The sequence below is a fragment of the Macrobrachium rosenbergii genome, chromosome 36 (assembly GCF_040412425.1).
Source record: "Macrobrachium rosenbergii isolate ZJJX-2024 chromosome 36, ASM4041242v1, whole genome shotgun sequence".
NCBI classification, from domain to species: Eukaryota; Metazoa; Arthropoda; class Malacostraca; order Decapoda; family Palaemonidae; genus Macrobrachium; species Macrobrachium rosenbergii.
In genome coordinates, this window is record NC_089776.1 from 274,929 (window position 1) to 294,740 (window position 19,812).

Sequence of the window (19,812 nt, forward strand, 5' to 3'; positions counted from 1 at the left end):
CATTCCAATTTGCCTTTCGGCCCAGGTATCAGATTGAGGGGTGGCATGAGGTGGGCATGAAATGTAATGTAAAGGACCTTGGGTTTGTATAGTTAGCAAAAATACAATTTACTTTTAAAAACTGTGATTTGTTCCGACACAATATACAAACCCTTGGTCCTTTACATTAGCAAGACTCACTGGTTGGAGGGAGGAATCTGAGTGAGTCTCTATGAACTGACTGGAGTTCACCAGGACTTTTGGGAAAACTTCCTCTAAAGACGAAATGATTGACAAAAGTTGTAAGAAACGGGGATCAATTGTCAGACTTCTGGGTCCCTTTGCACAAAAGAGGAAATCGTCAGTTCATGCAAAGTAGACTAGGAAGAACTTGGAGTCAGATGACATTAAGGCAATCACAAGCATTGGGTTTGTCTTATTGTCATGGTCTCCTTCCCCACCTTGCAAGGGGAAGGAGTGGGGTTGCATCTATAAACCTGAACAGAAAATAGAATGGGGGCTCCCGTTGCGTGCTTACCTGCATTGACCACCAGATCCAGCATGTAACGGCACATCCACTCTCTGCCTGTGGGAAGAGAGCCAGGATGGGGAGAAAGATGAGAGGCCAGTCACTCCACATTCATTCTCCCAATCACAACCATGCATCTTAGGCGAGATGCAACCTGTCCTGTTAGAGGAGCCAGGATAAGCTACATAACTTGTTGGCAGCCACCACAGGACCCAAGGAAAAGTGTCCAAGGACTTGTGAGCAACATCCCGGAGGTAGGGAAGAGGTGAAGGTGGTCTGTTGGGACCACACACCTGCCTTCAGCACCTGGAGAACTGACACGTTCTTCCGGAATGCAAGGGACGGACCGATGCTGCGGACTTCGTGAGCTCTCGGACAAAGCGTACCAGTGTCGCCTTCTCCAGCAGCAGAATACGCTCTCCTTTTGTCTCACGGATACGCTCTCCTTATCGTCTCATGAAGCCAGAAAGAGATCGTGTTCTTAGACACTTCTTTCTTGGTTGAGCCAGTACTAACGAAGAGTCGTTGACACTCAGGCCGGAGATGTCGAGTCCTCTTCAGATAGCGCTGCAGAACTCTAACAGGACACAGTAGCATCTCGTCTGGTTCATTACCTACAAAGTCCTCTAGGGAGGGGATCGTGATGGACTCGAACTGTACATCAGGGACCGAAGGATTCTGAGTCTTTGCCATGAAATCCAGGACGAAATCGAGCGTAACTGATCCCCATCCTCTAGAGTGTTTAACATCAAAGGAAAGTCCATGTAGCCTAGTTCACCAACTCTCTTCGCCAATGCCAGGGCCAGCAGGAAGACGGTCTTGAGGGTCAGATCCATGTCTGACGACTCTCGTAAAGGTTCGTATGGTGCATGAGTCGGGCTCCTTAGAACGAGAGTCACATCCCATGCGGGGGGCCTGAGGTCCCTGGGTGGGCAAGACCTCTCAAAGCTTCTCATCAGTAGGGAAATCTCGAAGGAGGAAGAGATGTCTACTCCTTTCAACTGCAAGACTAGGCTGAGTGCGGCGCAGTAGCCTTTTACAGCTGAAACGGAGAGAAGCTTCTCTTGGCGAAGGAAGATGAGGAAGTCCGCGACTGCTGAACAGTAGCTCCGACTGGAGAGATACCCCTCGTCCATGACACCAACCACAGAAGATGGACCACTTACCCTGGTATACTGCTGCAGAGGATCGTCTGAGGTACCCAGCCATCTCCGTTGCTGCACGACACGAAAAGCCTCTTGCTCGCAGGAGATGGTGGATAACCTCCAGCCATGAAGACACGGACTGCACTGCCTGGTGGTACCGCTCCACGTGGGGTTGACACAGCAGGTTGGGCCAGGGGGGAATCTCTCTCAGCGCCTTGGAGAGGAGAGCTAGCAGGCTGGGATACCAAACGGCCTGTGGCCATTTGGGTGCCACCAGAATCATTCTGAGATTTGGAGTGATCATTGCTTGGCCGATCACTGCAAGTCAGACAGAATGGAGGAAAGGCGTAAATATGAGGGAGGTTGTCCCCACTGGTGCTGGAACGCGTCTTCCACAGCGGCCCATGGGTCCGGCACGACAGAGCAGAAGACCTGGAGTTTTCTGTTGTGCCGGGTGGCGAACAGGTCGATGACTGGGCGCCCCCACAGGTAGAATAGCCTTTCCATGACTTCCGAGTGAAGGGACCATTTGGTTCCGATCACCTGATTCTGGTGGCTGAGCTTGTCTGCCATGACATTCCTCTTGCCTGGAATGTACCTGGCTGACAGCTCTACCGAGTGAGCCATGGCCCACTTGTGCACCTGCATAGTCAACTGGTGGAGCGGGAGGGATACTAGACCCCACTGCTTGTTGATGTATGCCACTACCGTGGTACTGTCGCTCATCAGTACCACGGAGTGTTCCATCACTCAATCCCGGAACTCTGGGAGAGCTAGGAATGCTGCCTTGAGTTCCAGGATGTTGATGTGAAGGTGCTTGTCGTCTCGGTGCCACACTCCCGAAGTCAGCAGCTCCTTCAGGTGCGGCCCATCCCTTGGTCGATGCATCTGAGAACAGTAGCATGTCCCGGAGGGGGAGTATGCAGGGATACTCCTATCAAGAGGTTCCTGTTCTCCAACCACCAGCAGAAGGTCCTCCTCACCTCCTCGGAAAGAGGGATGAGGAAGGACTGGGGGGTCTGGGACTGGGACCAAGCTACTTAGTCTCCATTGAGAGACCACAGGTGAAGACGCCCATGAGGTACCAGCTTCACCAGCGACGACAGGTGACTGATGACGACTTGCCATTGCTGGACTGGCTGTTCCTCCGAGGCAGGAACAGCTGTGCTGCCTGCCTGAACCTGCTGATGCGAGAGTCCGAGGGAAAGACTTTCGCTGCTACCGTGTCTATCAGCATGCCCAGGTACTTTATCCTCTGCTTGGGGGTGAGATCCAACTTCTCCAGATTTCACACCATGATCCCAAGATCGCGGCAAAACTCGAGGAGTCGATCCCTGTCCTGTAGCAACTGTGGAGGGAGCTTGCCAGGACTAGCCAGTCGTTGAGATACCACCAGTAGTGGATCCCGTGCCAGTGGGCCCAAGCTGAAACGAGAGAGAAGACTCTCATGAACACCTGGGGAGTGGTCGAGAGCCTGAAGCAGAGTGCCCTGAATTGGAAGACCATCTCCCCGAGGATAAAGCGGAGGTACTTGTGAGAGGACGGATGAATGGGTATTTGGAAATACGCATCCTTCAAGTCCACCGTGGCCGAAGTTCCATGAAGTACCTAAGTTTAATCAGACCCTGATGGAGGGCACCGTAAGCATGAAGTCGTTCTCCTGATGGAAGCCAGCACGGATCGCGCCATTTCCATTGTGAACCAAGTCTGGCGAACGAATCGGTTCAGGGGAGAGAGGTCCATGACTGGTCTCCAACCCCCTGTGGCTTTCTCTACGAGGAAGACACGGCTTTAAAAGTCTGGAGACCAGTCCAACATGACTTCCACTGCACCCTTGCTCAGCATGGCTTGCACTTCTTGCTCAGTCGATTGAGTCCTTTGGAGTTCCTTGGACCGTAGTGTAGGTGAGATGGAGGCCGGAGTGTAGGGTGAGAGATATCCCTCCCGAAGGACATTCACTATCCAGGTCTCGGCTCCATGTCGCTGCCATGTTGCCCAATGGCTCAACAGGCACCCCCCCCCCACCTTCGGCAGCAGTTGGGGGGAACGCTGCCCCTAGCGTTTCCCCTTCTTCTTCCCCTTGCCCCCTTTTCCAGATTGGAAAGCGGGCTGAAAAGGGTGAGAAGACCCACCCTTTCTAGAGGAAGAAGCTGGGTGTTTCCACGGGACCCCTTGAGACTGGGACTTCTTGGGGCCAGGAAGTGCCAGCCTGACCCAAGGGCCTGGCCGCAGTAGAATGCGAAGACCCAGGGGTCTTGGCTGCTGCCTGGTGAACAAGCCGGTCGCTGTCATCGGCCTGGCATTTGTCCACCACAGCATCCACCAACTCACTAGGGAAGGGAGAGGAGGACCCCAGCAACGGTCCATTTCGCAGGGTCATTGCCTACTCAGACCCCACGGATCTCGAGAAGCGAGAAAGAATGGCTTCCCTTCGCTTCAGGACCATGTTAGCCAACAAGTTGGCCATTTGGTGGGTGAGGTAGGAGATGGCCCTACCTCCAGACTGGCACAGTCTCCCGAAAGTGGAGTTCTCCCCAGGGTGATAGTGCCTGAAAGCTTGGATATTGTGAAGGACCACAGATCCAGCCAGGAGACTGCCTGGAAGGCCAGCATGTCGGTGGCTTCCAGGGTTATGGCCTCTCGCTGAGAGAGGGAGACACTCTCTGCAGTAAGTTGCTGCAACAAGAGACCCGGATCTAGACAAACAAGGTCCAGGTCAACCTGTTTAGCGAGCAATGACCTCTCCGACGGTGCGTAGAAACGCTTCTGGCGAGGCAGAGGAGGAGGAAATAGCTTGTTCATTTATTCGATCAGAGAGAATTGTCCTGCCCAGACCCAAGACCATTCACCTGATCGAGTACCCTCGGGAAGCGTGGACCACGACAGCCCCACCGAAGCCTTGGGTTCCTTCTTGGGTCCCTAGTAGGATTCGAGGTGCGACGGACAATCCAGACGAGGCCGTGGTCCCTTCCCTGAGGTCGTTGTGCTGACGAATCAGCGCAATTACCTCAGCAAACATCCTCTGTATCTCAGGGGTGTCTCGTCCTGGGGAAGAGGACCCTCGAGTCCTTCCAGGTGCGGTCCTCCCGATCTACTCTCCCTGGAGGAGGAAGAACCTCGGCAGACCCCTGTGATCCTTCTGCACCACAGGCAGGCGCACAACCTGGCTGACCAAGGACCGAGCCAGGCATGTGACACCCTGAGGTAGAACTCTGGGAGTCAAGCTTGCGCCCCTGGGAGAGGCCCAGGAGGTAGAGGGGACAGGCGAGGAGGATCGGGCGCTTTCACTGGCCTTGCTGGCAGAACCAACAGGAGCAGCAGGCCGGGAGTGGTCACCAAGCCGCTGTGGTAAAGGAAGCCCGGGGCAAGGAGAGCGCTTTCGCCTGGCCAAAGCGGTCTCCCGAGGAGAGCAGAGCTGCTCGCGTGAGCTGAGCCGTACACTTGCCTCCCTCGAGCCAGGCTGGTCGCGCGAACGTGGCCAGGGACTGGGAGGAGTTGAGCGCACAGCTGGCTGGCGCAAACTTGCGCTGTCCTCTGGACATGCCCCAGTCTTCTTCGAGGCCAAAACCTCTCGGGAAGATTAAGCAGGGGACCTCTTCTCAAAGTGTCCAGACTCAAGGGACCGGTGCACCTTCCTGGGATCCTGGCTTGGTACTAGAAGAAGCACCAGCAGGAAGAGTCGGGGCACCTGCATGCCCGGACTCACTCTCATCCCACGCCTGAGTCTGTGCGGAGAGAGGTTTCTCCCATACCAGACTGGGGTACTCAGGTCTCCTTAGAGACCTGGGTACTCGGAGCAACTCACAAGCAAGTATCCGACACGGACCAGCTGGCCTTAGAAGCAGGATTCTTTAGGAGCAGCGGGGAGTGCGAACCATGGTCTGCACGCCCTCGACTCCCGATACGACTGACCCGGGGTCAACGGCAGTGGTTCCCTGATCCGTGGATCGGGAAGAGCCAATGAAAGAACCCACTGCCTTCCCTGTGGAGGGAGGCAGTCCCTTAGAGGTCTCATTGCGAGAATTCTTTGGGGGGGGAGGCAGTCTTCTTCTTCCTTGGCTGAGGAGCCTCGGAAGGAGAAGAGGAAGAAGAGGCAGCATACAGTGATGAAGACGAAGAAATCTTCCTCAATCTCTTCTTCAACTTAACTTCTTCGCCATCTTCCTCAGGATCGTAGTCAGGTTCCCAAACCATGGAGGAGCAGCAGAAGGCACGGGAGCAACCAGGGGGGCCAAGGAAGCAGGCGCAACCCGGGTAGTGGAGACGGTGCTCGGGCCAGCAGCTACCTGGGCAGATACAGCAGCATGGGAGCCAGGACAGTCCAGGGACGAAGCCAGGGTCGGAGACAGGTGGCACATGGGGAGCCAGGCCAGGCCGAGTGTCAGGGATGGCGAGGAGAAGGACCATGGTCAATAACAGACGAGGCGTGGGTCGGCAACAGGAGCAGGCATAGTCATGAAAGGCACCGATGACATCACCATGTGCGAGGGGCCAGGCAGGGACAACTGGGCCAGGAACCCAGGAGACAGCGGCACGGGGTGGAATGTGGCAGGAGCGACAGAAACCTGGGTGTCGAGGTGCGAGGCCACCCGTCACAGGCAGCTTGCGAATGATGACATAGTGACAGTCATGGTGGTGGAAGCAGTGGCTGCGTGGGTTGTCACGAGCACCAGACCCTCCAGTGACGGAACGCCAAGCAGACCCAGGTGCTGCCAGGCAGATGTTAGATCGGGTACCTGGCCAACAGAGGACGCTTCCACCCCTAAACCTGAAGACAAAGTCGGGTCAAAAAGGGAAGCCTTTACTTGCTCCGTGGAAAAAAATTCGCCCCCAGAGTGAGGAGAGATCCCAGAGAGGATGTCCTGAGCAACTGCTCCCCTGCGGCCTTCCACACCCGATGAAATGAATGAGGAAGGGGAGGGAGAGTCCTCACCCAAGGAAGAGGTAGCAAGAAGGGGAAGCTTGCCAGGAGGGAGACACGATCCCGACGGATCAGCCACCATAGGTGTCATCGGGGGCATGTTACCCTCGGACAATTCCTTGGCAGGCTTCCTACAGTAACGTCTCCTCCCTTCAAACTTCTTCCACTGCTCGGGAGACCAGGAACAACACTCACTACAAGGCGAAGCGCGCGAACACACGTCCCCTGTAAGTGGGGCAGAGGGCATGTGGGTCCGTGTCAACGCTAGATCTAAAAGTATGGCATCTTTTGCCTCCTACCACAGGACACACACGCTGGGGGTAGGAGGGCTTCAAGGGCTTATCAACATTCATACTCAAGAAAAAAGGAAAGTTCCCACCGGGAAAAGCTCAACAGCAGTCAGGCAGAGAGTGAGAGAAACGTCCACAGTCTACGACGGCTGAAAGCAAATTGGAATGTTTACATCCGGGCAGGCGGTACTCCCGCCTTCTGGACGGTAGTTAACTACCTAAGCACCTTGTTCGAAAGTTCAACGGCTGTTTCCAGCCTACGCTGAAAGTAATTCCTAATGTAAAGGACCGACAGTTTGTATATCGTGTCGGAACAAGTATAATTTTGTTTAAGGTTTTTCTGAAAAACATATTTTTGTTTAAAATTATTCTGAACAGTATCATAATTTTTTTCTTTTGAGGTGGAAATCTACTTTGTATTACAGTATTAAGAAGAGCATTGTAAAATTAAATTGAAAAGTAAAAAAAAGATTTTATCATTACCTTCACCTGTGGGTAGACCAATTTTGACCACTTTTGTTCATTAAACCCTCTGAAAATCACTTCACCTCTTCGGCAATTTGGGCTAAAGGTTCACTGACTTATACTGTGAGAACTACTCAGGTATATCCTTTTGGGAGGCTTCTCTTTATAAGGACTGCTATAGTATAACACCAAAGTTTCTTTCCATTACATATTTGCATGTGAATTTTTATTAGATATTTGCTACTGATTTTAAATCAAACATATCATCACTAATAATAATAGGAAATCTGCTGAAATGCACTTGCACTTAAGTACACTGTCAAGTACTTGGACTTAAGTCTCAGGCAAATCTTCTGTACTTGTACTTGTACTTGCTCTTTTTCTCAGTGCTTGTACATGTCCACAAGTACTGTCTCATGTACTTGGACCCATGCCTGCTAAGGCAGGAAGCATGGCAGGAGTGGTCCTGGCGGCAGAAACACCAGAAGCAGGAACAGGAGCAACCAAGGCAGCTGGGGCAGGAGGCGCAACAGGAGCAGCCCAGGAGGCAGGAATTTCAGGAACGTCAGAAGCAGCGACAGGAGCAACCAGGGCAACTGGGGCAGGAGGCACGACAAGACCGGCCCGACTACAGGAGAAGCAGGAGCTGCCAGGGCAACAGGAGCAATTAAAGCAGGAGGCACAGCAGGAGCAGATGGGACCATGGGCATGACAGAAGGAAGTGGCACAGCATACATGAGTGCCAGAAGACCAGAGGTTGGCCCACCTTGTCAGGGTTACAGTGTTGATGAAAGTTGACACCGACGTGGGGACCTTGGCAATTGCCATCAACGCAACTGACGTCGTCGTCAAAATGATCACTGTATAAGTGCCCACAGGTAAACTCCACAGGAGCTGGGATATCCAACACCAATGGAGAAAGATATCCAGACATTACTGCCGCTGTGCCTCCACAATGCTCACTGTCAACCTGAAGAAAAAAGCAAAGAAAATTAGTACAGTATAGGGAGACTCCTCTTGCTCTGAGAGAGGATTGCCCTTTGAAGTGAGAGGACCCTGAGGGAAGGATGTCTTGAACACCCGACCCACAGTCTTCACCCGATGAAGCGAGTCAAGATGACGAAGGGGAGAACTCCCCCGAGGAGAGCAAAGGGAAGCTCACAAGGGGGAGAACAAAGGAGGGACCGCAAGCAAGAGCGCTTCGGAGACGTATATCCTACTGACGACGTCCTGGGAGCCCATCCCAACCATTCCCATGAACACAGTACAGGCGACCAAGGGCAAAACTCAGCACAGATGACTAATTATAGTCATGCCCAACCAAGAAGTGAAAAGGACATGAGAATAACATCAAAGGGTGACTGGTAGAGGGTACAACCCTTAACCATTGCCGCTGACCCCAGGGCATACACGCCAGGGATGGCGGCCTTCCAACAGGGAAAAATGATTCGTGGGTTTGTAAAATATAAATGTCAAACACAAATATACAGTAGAGCCCCGGTCTTCGACGCTAATCTGTTCCAGAAGAAGCGTCGAGATTCGATTTAGTCGAATTCTGAATCAATTTCTCCCGTAAAAAATAACTGAAAATGGATTAAGCCATTCCTGACCACCAGTAATTACCCCAACCCTGCCTTTTTATACAAAACATTGCACAAATTACAATTAAATAAGTTCAGAGTCGAATAACTTACCGTATCAGAAGTACTTTTACATTTTTAAATGCACACTGTATAAAAAAAAATTGGCCTACGACCAATGCGGCCGTATTACCGATGGTAGACCGAGCGCCATAGGCTAGGCTAGGTAGCCTATAGGCACTACCAGAATGTACTGTAACGGGTACACACAAAAACTGTTGTTAATAATAACATTGAAAAACAAGCCTGATTATTAAAGTCAATTAATAATACAGTATTTATAAGCTGAATCACTATGTCTGTTATCATAAAATTAAGACAAATTTCCTAAATTACGTCGGCACTCGGCAGCTTGTGGCATGAGCAGATGTAAACAAACCAAAGCGCCACCCTGGTGGTGTATCGCGGTACTAATTACATATACGTTGTTTACGTTCAGTATTTATGGTAAATTTCATACAGAGTCTGCTGGAATAGTGTACAAAATCACTGTAAAACATCTATCAGTAAATATTATGATACCCTAACATATTGGGACCCATGACTGGATGAAAATTCAGTGCAGAAAGCCAAAAAAATTATATACCTGTACAAGTGTGTACTTCTCCAAACAGCAGCAGCAGCGTGTGTGGGCTTTAAATGCTTTTAAATACGCGTGGGAAGATTACCACCAACAACGCCAACTACCGGCAGCCTCCCGAAACTCTTTTTCTACAAACATCATATGATTCATCAGGTCGGATTCCGGTTTGTTGTTCGAGCTCCAACGCAAAATTTACCTAACATTTCGCGTCTAAATCCGATTATGTCGAGTTTTAGTATGGTCAAGGACCGGGGTTCTACTGTATACACAAGGTAATAATAAAGAAGAAAGATCCCACTGTGATAAAGAGAGTTGAAAACAGCAGTCAGGCCAGAGAGCATGATCACACCTCTGCATCGCATGATGGCTGAAAGCAAATTGAACGTTTTATATGCAGGGAGGCGGGTCTCCACCTACCGGATGGTAGTTAATGCCTACCTAACCACTTGTTCAAGAGTTTAATGGCCGTTTCCAGCTTCAATGAAGGTAATTCTAATGTAAAGGACTGATGGTTTGTGTATCTTGTAGGAACAATTGACATTTGTTCCTACACAATATACAAACCCTCACTCCTTTTACATGAGGAAGACACTAATTGACAGGGGAATCTGAGTAAGTCTCTGAACTGACTGGAGTTCGCCACACCTAAGTTTCTCTTCCTGGTTGATAGAGTGAAGAAGAGTACCGGGCCTCTGATATACTGAATGGGGTGTAAGAACTGCAAGACTGACTGTCAGACTTCTGGGCTTTTTCATGAATGAGTGAGACAATTGTAACCTCATAAGAAAACAGGCTAGGATGAATCAAAGAGTCGGTGACAGTAAGGCAATTACAGGTATTGGGTTTGTCATATCGTCAGGATCCCCTTCTTCCCTTTGCTAGAGGAAGGGGTGGGATTGCTTCTTCAAGTCTAATGAAAGAAAATAGAACAGATGCCCGCTATAACCCTTACCTGCATCGGCTGCCAGTTTCAGCGTGTGACGGACTGAATTCCACTCTCTGCCCAAAGAAAGAGAATGAAATATGGCGATGAAGGAAGAGGAAGAGAGGCCAGTCACTCCTACAAACTCTCTCACCTCCATAACCGTACACCTTAGGTGAGATGCTACCTGTCCTCTTAGAGGAGCCAGGCAGGCTACACAACTTGTTGAGAAGCCACCACAGGTCCCAAAGATAAAGTGTCCAAGGACTTGTGGGCAATGTCCCAAAGGTAGAAAAGACATAAAGGTGGTCTACTGTGACCATACGCCTGCCTTCAGTACCTGAGGAACCAACAGATTCTCCCAGAACGCAAGGGATGGATGAGCCAGTACTAATGAAGAGTCGTTGACACTCAGACCGCAGATGTTGAGTCCTCATAAGATTGTACTGCAGCACTCTAAACAGGCCACAGTAGCATCTTGTCTGGATCATTATCAACCAAGTCCTCTATGGAGGGGATCATGAAGGACCCAAACCTGGCATCAGGGACTGACAGGTTCCAAGTTTTCGCTACGAAATCCGGGATGAAACAGAGCGTAACTGATCCCCATCCTCTAGAATGTTTAACACCAAAGGAAAGTCCATGAAGTTTGCCTAATCTCTTTGCCAATGCCAGGGCAAGCAGAAAGATGGTCTTGATGGTCAGATCCGTGTCTGACGACTCTCATATAGGCTCATTACAGTGAACGAGTCAGGCTCCTCAAAACAAGAGTCACGTCCCACTCAGGGGGCCTGAGGTCCCTGGGAGGGCAAGACCTTTCAAAGCTTCTCATCAATAGTGAAATCTCCATTGAGGAGATATCCACCCCCTTCAGGCACAAGACTAGGCCAAGGGCAACTCTATAGCCTTTCACAGCCGACATGGAGAGAGGCTTCTCTCAGCGAAGGAAGACAAGGAAGTCCGCGACCTGCTGAATAGAGGCTCCGACTGGAGAGAGACCCCATCCATGACACCAACCACAGAATACAGCCCATTTCCCTGGTATACTGCTGCAGAACACTGTCTGAGGTATCCAGCCATCTCTGTTGGCGCTCAGCGAGAAAAGCCTCTCGCTCACAAGAGATGCTGGATAGTTTCCAGCTGTGAAGACACAGGGACTGCAATGCCTGATGGACCCACTCTAAGTGTGGTTGACACAGGTTGTTCCAGGGAGGAATCCTCTTGGTGGAAAGTAGTGCTAGCAGACTGGGATACCAAACGGCATGTGGCCACTTGGGAGCCACCAGAATCATCCTGAGGTTTGGGGTGATCAACAACCTGTTGATCACCTTGCAAATCAGACAAAAACGAGGGAAGGCATAGACATTGAGGTTGTCCCATGTGTCCTCTGCAGCAGCCCATGGGTCTGGTACGATGGAGCAGAAGACTTGAAGTTTTCTGTTGTGCCGGGTGGTGAACAGGTCTATGACCGGAAGTCGCCACAGCTTGACCAACCTCTCCATAATGTGAGTGTAAAGGGACAACTGTGTCCCTATCACTTGATTCTGGCGGTTGAGCTTGTCTGCCATTACATTCCTCTTGCCTGGAATGTATCTGGCTGACAGCAGTATCGAGTGAGCTACGGCCCATTCTTGCAACTGCATAGTCAAATGATGCAGTGGGAGGGACACAAGGCTCCCTTGCTTGTTGACATATGCCACTAATGTGGTGTTGCCACTCATCAACACCACCGATTGTCCCATCATTCGATACTGAAACTCTTGGAGGGCCAGGAAGGCTGCCTTGAGTTCCAGGATACTGATGTGAAGGTGCTTGTTGTCTCAGTTCCACACAACCAAAACCAGCAACTCCTCCAGGTGTGCGCCCCTTCCCTCATTATTATTATTATATTAAGAGTTTAACCAGACCACTGAGCTGGCTATCAGCTCTCTTAAGGCTAGCCCGAAGGATTAGGGTGAAATACCAGGTCTAGGCCACAAGCCTACAACTGGGACCAAATAGGTCATTCGCGTGATGATGAATGAATGAAAATAGTCCAAAAGAAAAAACTGTATAATAAACATGCTTTTACACTGAAACACATGTACACAATGACAATAAATACATTTGCTTGTTTTAGTCGATGTGTCCGAGAACAGAAGCATGTCGGGAGGGGGTGTGTGGATACTCCTATTATGAGGTTCCTGCCATCCATCCACCAGTCTGTCCTGTCTCACTTCCTGCGATAAAGGAATGGAAAAGGACTGGGGATCTCAAGACTGCGACCAGAACTCCTTCATTCTCCACTGGAGAGAATGAAGGTGAAGCCGCCCGTGAGGAACCAGCTTCTCCAAGGATGATAGGTGACTGATGATGACTTGCCACTGCAGAGCTGGCTGCTCCCGTTGAGACAGGAACAGCTGTGCTGCCTTCCTGAACCTGCTGACATGAGAGTCTGAGGGAAAGACTCTTGCTGCTACTGCATCTATCAGCATGCCCAGGTATTTTATCCTCTGCTTGAGGATGAGATAGGATTTCTCGAGGTTTACTACGACCCCTAAGCTGTAGCAAAACTCAAGTCGTCGATCCCTGTCCTGGACGAGCCAATCATCAAGATACTTCAACAGACGTATCCCATGTGAATGGGCCCAAGTTGACACAAGGGTGAACATTCGTGTGAACACCTGGTGAGTGGCCACGAGCCCGAAGCAGAGTACCCTGAATTGGAATACCACTTCCACGAGGATAAAGCTTAGGTAGTTGCGAGAGGATGGATGGAGGGGAATTTGAAAATACGTATCCTTCAAGCCCACAGTAAGCATGAAGCGAGCACTGAGCGTGAAGCTTCCTTCGTGAACGGAGTCTGGTGAACGAATGGTTCAAGGGAGAGAGATCTATGAACAGTCTCCAACCCCCTGAGGCCTTTCTCTATGAGAAAGATGCGGCTGCAAAAGACTGGGGACCGATCTGACACGACTTCCAAAGTGCCTTTCTTCAGCATCGCTTGCACCTCCTCCTGGAGTGCTAGATCCTTCAGGGGGCTGGGAATGTACGTTAGGAGATGGACTGGAATGTTAATGACAGGTGGCTGAGACTTGAAGGGAAGTAGATAGCCTTCGTGAAGGACATCTACTAATCAAGACTCGGCTCCATGTCGTCCAGTGGCTTGACACACCCCCCACCAATGGCAGCAGCTGGAAGGAATGCCGGCCCTATTATCCTCCTTTCTACTTACCTTTGCCCCCTTTCCTGACTGGAAAGAGGGTTGAAAGCAGTGCAGTTGCATGCCCTTTTTGTCAGAGGTGGAAGAAAGCTGGGTATTTCTGTTAGCGCCCTTCAAAGCCTGGGTCTTCCTAGGGGTCGAGGAAGTGCTAGCTTGACTCGAGGGTCGAGCTGCAGCGGCACGCAAAGACCTGGTCTTTTCCACTGCCTGGTGGACAAGGCGGTCTTTGCCTTTGGCATGCCTCTTGTCTACTGCAGCATCTACCAACTCTCTGGGGAAGAGTGAGACAGAACCCAGCAACAGTCCATTCCTGAGGGTTAAGAGTTGACTTGGGTCCTACAGACCTGGAGATACAATTCAGTACAGCGTCCCTCCTCTTCAGCACCAGGTTTGCCCACAGGTTTACCGTCTGGTGGGCCAGGCAGGAAACAGCCCTACCTCCAGATTGGCACAGTCTCCTGAAAACGGAGTCTTCTCCAGGGGTGATCAAACCTGAGGCGGCGGCAACCCTGGATACTGTGAAGGACCACAGATCCAGCCAGGAGACTGCCTGGAGAGCCACCATGGCGGTGGCTTCCAGGTTCGCTGCTTCTTGCTGTGAGAGGGAGAAACCCTTCTGCAGTAAGCTGCTGACAGTGAAAGACCTGGGCCAAAACAAACCAGGTCCAGGTTGACCTGTTTAGTCGGCAATGACCCTCTGCAGGCATATGAAAACACTTCTGTCGAGGCAAAGGAGGGGGAAGAAGCTTCTCTGAACGGATTGTTGGAAATAAATTATCCTGCCCAGAGACCAGGTTATTCACTTGATTGAGCACCTCTTTGAGAGTGCAGACCCTGGCAGCCCCACCTGCTTATGGTTCCTTTTTGGACCCCAAAAGAGTTGAAGCGCGAAGGATGATCCACAGAGAAGCCATGGTCCCTTCCCCAAAGTCACTGTGCTGACAAATTATTAGCACAATGATCTCCAAAAAGGTCCTCTGTATCTTGGAGGTATCACTGTCCTTGGGAAGAGGACCCTCGAGTCCTTCCAGGGGTTTGAATGCCCGGGCAATGTCGAATGTGAACTTGTGCAATCCTCCTGACACACTCCAGTCTTCTTTGAGGCCGTAACCTTATGACGAGAAGAAGACTGTACAGTACAGGGGACCTCCTCACTGCGTCTCCAGGTACTTGGACCCTTGAGTCTGAAGCACCTGCATGTTTCAGCACCTTCTCCCACACTATGCTAACCCAGACTGGGGAGCGGACTCTTCGGTGCTGGTTTGGGGTACTCGAAGCTCCACGAAAACTCGAAGCTCCCAAATCTCGTACAGAATGATCAACGGGAGTGGTCTCAACCCGAGTGTCCGAAGAAACTCGGGAATCTAGGCACAGAACCAGTCTTAGAAGCGGACTTCTTAGAGCTGGTTTCGAGCACACGGGCCTTGGGGGCTTGTGTACTCAAGGCTCTCAAGACAAGATGCAAAATGGTTCCCGAAGACCGGGGAGAGCCAGCGAGAGATCCCACTGCTTCCCCTGTGGAGGGAGGCAGCCCCTTAGAAGTCCCATGGGTGGTCTTCTTGGGAGAGGCAGCCTCCTCCTTCTTCTTCTTCTTCGGCCAGCGAGTCTCGGAGGAAGAAGGGGAGGGCAGCAGCAAAAGTCAAAGACGAAGACAACACCTTACGACTCCTCTTCTTCAATTTCTTCTTCAGGATGGCTGTCAGGTCTCCCATCCAAGAGAGAGCAGCAGGAACTACAGGAGCAGCCAAGGCAGCTGGCGCTGCAGAAGCAACCAGGGCAGCAGGAACAACAGGAGCAGCTGGCGCTGCAGAAGCAACCAGGGCAGCAGGAACAGCAGGAGCAGCTGGCGCTGCAGAAGCAACCAGGGCAGCAGGAACAGCAGGAGCAGCCGGGGCAACAGGAGCAGCTGAGCAACAGGAGCAGCCAGGGCAGCAGGAGTAGCTGGAACCGCAAAGGCAGTAGGTACACTGAGTACCGGGGAACAGGAGTATGCACGGCAGTCTGGTCCACACAGCCAGGGTCATCAGGGTTGGAAAGTGGGGACCTTCACAAACATAGTCATGGTTACCATTGTCGTGGTGGAAGTAACAGCAGCATTCGTCACCACAGGAAAACCCGGAGTATGAGAAGCCTTCAACCGGTGAGCAGAAATGAGTACATCCTTTGCCATCAACCCAAGGACACACACTGGGTGATGGTCTTCCGCAAGGGTTTAGATGATTCGTAGGTTTGCATGATGTAACATTAAACAGACAAAAAGCAACTGCAACAAAAAACAAGAAAAATCCCACCGGGAACAAGGTGAAACGGTGATTAGGGCAGAGAGTCAGGAAACACGTCTGCATAGCACGATGGCCGAAAGTAAATTGTAATGTTTACATCCGGGCAGGCAGGACTCCAACCTACCGGATGGTAGGTAACTGCTTAACCACCTTTTTCAAAAGTTTAACAGCCATTCCAGCTTTGCTGAAAGTAGTTCCTAATGTAAAGGACCTCAGGTTTGTATATTGTGTAGGAACGAACAACATTTATGAAGTTGTGAAGAATACTGCAGATGCTTGGGACGAGGTAAAGCACATCAATATGAATGGGGCCTGGATGAAACTGTCTGCAGTTTGTGAATGACTTTCTGGGCTTTGAGAGACAGAGACACTTGAAAAGTCTCGGTCGCCAACAAAATTGTTGGAATAAGTAAAGAGCTCAGTTTGGAAGTGGATGCTGATGATGTCAACAAGCTGCTGGAATCCCATGGAGAGGAGTTATCTGAAGAGGACCTCAGTCAGCTGGAGAAGCAGATGATTAAGGAGGAGAAACAGCCACCAGTCCCAGAGCCCAGGCTATTAAGAGTAAAGGGCTTGTCAAAAGGTTTTTCCCTGGTAGAGGCAGGGATGGTATGTTTCGAGGGTGGGGACTCCAACACTGAAAAGTACAACAAGATACCAAGGGGGGTCATGGATTGCCCCAGTTTTTCCAGGGAGACTTTGGAGGAGAAGAAAAAAAGAACTATCCAGCCTAGCCGTGAACATTATTTCAAGAAGCAATCTCCAGCACCATCTGCCACTCCAGACACAGTGACCCTTTCTCCTAACCCAGACTCCCCAGCACCTGTATCTCCAGCTCCATCTGCAGCTTCGCATAACCCAGACTCCCCTGCACCTGTATCTCCAGCACCTTCTGCAGGTTCTCCTCCTGCATCTCCAGTTCTCTCATCACTATAAGCCTGTCTCTACATCCTTCAAGGTAAGAATTTCTTCATTTTTTTTAATAAATTGTTTAATGTTAACCGACAAACCGAATCTGACTTACAACAAACCGTAGGAATGGATCTCAATCATAACTCAGGAACTGCCTATATTACACTCTGATGACATCGGAGAAACTTTCTTCTCTCTCTTCTTTTTCCCGGCAAACTTCACCCACTGTTCAGAAGGCGACTCAGCACTCACTACATGGACTATTTTGATTACAGTCATGCTTCCTGCACAACGTACATAAGGTATGAGGGTCAATCTCTAGGAGGAGAGGAACCAATTACAAGGTTTGTTTTTCCTGACAACACCTTATAACAACAGTTTTCTCTCCTCAGGCTGTTGCAAGTTAGGGCTTTGCATTATGATATACAGCAAACAAATAGACACTCATATACACAGAAGAAACGCAAATGGACAGCTGAACAGCAGTCGGACAGAGAACACAGCAGACGTCTTTGCACGACAGCGACTGAAAGCAAAGTGGAGTGCAGACCGGACTACTGTAGTGGGCAGGGCTTCCCCCCTACCGTCGGTAGCTAATGACCTTGTTTGATAGCTAACGGCCATTCCAGCTCATGTCGCGAGCAAAATCCTACGTAAAGACCAAGGGTTTGTATTTGTGTAAGAACAAATGATAATTACTGAACCAGAGAGGCACAGTAGTAGTCGTCAATTTTACCTTAATTTGGAATAAGAGCCATTTTTACAACCAATATTCAAATGCCAAAGCCTATCCTATACCCTCAAGCCTAACCTACCTTCACAGGCCTGCGTAAGCTCAAATTCACCTCGACAAAGAAACTGGAAAGAAAATTGGTCTAAATCAAAACCAAAAGGGGTAAAACTTCACTTTAGTTGCGCGGCCTGATTCCCCACCAGTCATCGACTGGGACAGGTTCCTGACGCATAAATGACATACCCTTTCCTATAACGGCAGGTCCTGACCTAACCAGATCTTAATTACTTAACTTAAGGCGACGTGTCCTGATCTGGCTGGGGGGCTTTGCCTGCCCTGGAACCACGCCCCCTTCTGAAAAACAGTAACCTGTCCCGGTCGGCAACTGGGGGGGATCAGGCCGCGCAAGTTATTAAGATAAAGTTTTGCCCAAGAAACTTACATAAAACCAGTTCGATGAAATAAACAGCTATGAAGGCAATGATGACTCCTAGCCTAACTTAACCTGGCTTTGAGCCCAACCTGGCCCAAGACACCTGGGTAGGCTTCAATTTGCTTACCCAGACAAAACTGAAATGCAAATTGGTCAAAATGAAAGCCAGAAACCTAAATAAAACCAGTTTCATAAAATAAAGCTAATACTGACTCTTAGCCTAGCCTGACCTAGTCTAGCCTTACATAGCCTAACATAGGACTCGTTGTGCTTTATTCCATTAAAACCACCAATCCCACAGCAAATGCAACCATCGGGCAGCGACTTCAAAGCCAAAACACAATTTAAATACCGTAAATAATAATTCGAATCAATCAATTAAGGCCTTAACAACTGACAATCGCAATCTTAATATAACTTTAAAACCTTAACACAATTTCCTTTACTCACAATCAACTTCAATCACTGATTCACCTCAGCTGACCTTCAGCGTTATTTAAATACGATCTAAATAACGGAAATAACGGTTTAAATCGATTGAATAAAACTTAAATAAGCCTGACCATCGTAACCTTTACCTTACAGATACGGGAAATGCCTCACTTAATTCAACCATATTTAACTGAAAAACTCAATTTAACGGCGAATTCAACCTCAATCATTGATTTTACCTCGGTTGACCTTCAAGTCGATCATTCAGTCAAGATTTCCTGTCGAAATTGATTGATTTTGTAACCGATTCTTCGGCTATACAATTCGACGGGTGACTGACAACCGTTTGTTTACATCGAGTCACTCGGCCACTTTCTACCCAAGAGGATTAGAACCTTATTTTGAGTAATTTTTCGGTTAATAATCACGTTTTTTTAATATTTTAAATTTGTAAAAATGTAAGAATTATAACGATCTAACATTATTTTTATATATAAAAATCAGCTATTTTGCTTATAAATGTAATTAATCAAGCATTTTAGCCATTCAATTATTTTCTACCGTACTTCTTTCTTATATCATTCTTCATTTTTAACATTCATATGTTAAGACTGAATTTTACTAGAATGTCATCTGTTCATTATAAATCATATTATTAATTTACACATGTGTTCCACCTTCATTACGGCGCCGAATAATCCTGATGGGTTCCGGAGCTTGGTCTTCAAGACCTCAATTTCACAATCAATCAATCAATCAATCAATAATTTAAGTAACTGTAAAAGTGGACGTAAGGGAACTGGAAACAAAAGACACTTGCATGATAATGAAAGCCAGGCTGAATATGTTGAACCTGAAGGCTAGCTTCCAGGGGAAGTAAATATAAGGACGAGGTCTGTGCTATCTGCAGAGTGGAGGAGGGGGGAGGGGAGGGGAGGAGGACAGCACCGAACATTGATTCAGGTGTCAAACCCCACGAAAAACAGATCATGACATTACCTTAGAGATCCCGAAATCTCTAACAGAAGGCTGGGGGAATATAATTACAAGGTCAGCCCTGGAAATTAAGAATGGTGTTCACCTGGAAAGCGATGGATGCCAAAGCATTAGTAATAGCAAAAAAGCTCTGCCTCAGTTAAAAAGAAAGAGAAATGAAAGTGGGAGGGTCAAAAGTAAAGTGGAAATGTTCTGTCATATCTACAGTACAGGAGGTTAGAGGCGTCTTTCAAGGGGATAAAGCTTTAAAGCACCTCATGTGAATAGTTTAGTGTTCTCACAGCAACTGTGTCTGTCTGTGGAGCGAGCCCTTTCCTTAGCAACCAGGAACCATCGCAGAATGGCAGC

General features: G+C 49.4%; 1 long non-coding RNA gene across 2 annotated transcripts in view; it reads right to left on the minus strand.

Moving 5' to 3' along the window:
• LOC136856544 (uncharacterized) overlaps positions 1 to 19,812 on the minus strand; it is a 213,005-nt gene that overhangs the window by 56,902 nt on the left and 136,291 nt on the right. Inside the window, exon 1 of one of the 2 annotated variants that reach the window (XR_010858390.1) lies at positions 18,708 to 18,830. The exons of the other annotated variant lie outside the window; for it this stretch is intronic. This is a non-coding gene — a long non-coding RNA (uncharacterized lncRNA). Of the gene's footprint in view, positions 1 to 18,707; positions 18,831 to 19,812 lie in introns of those variants that run through there. 2 annotated transcript variants of the gene reach the window in all.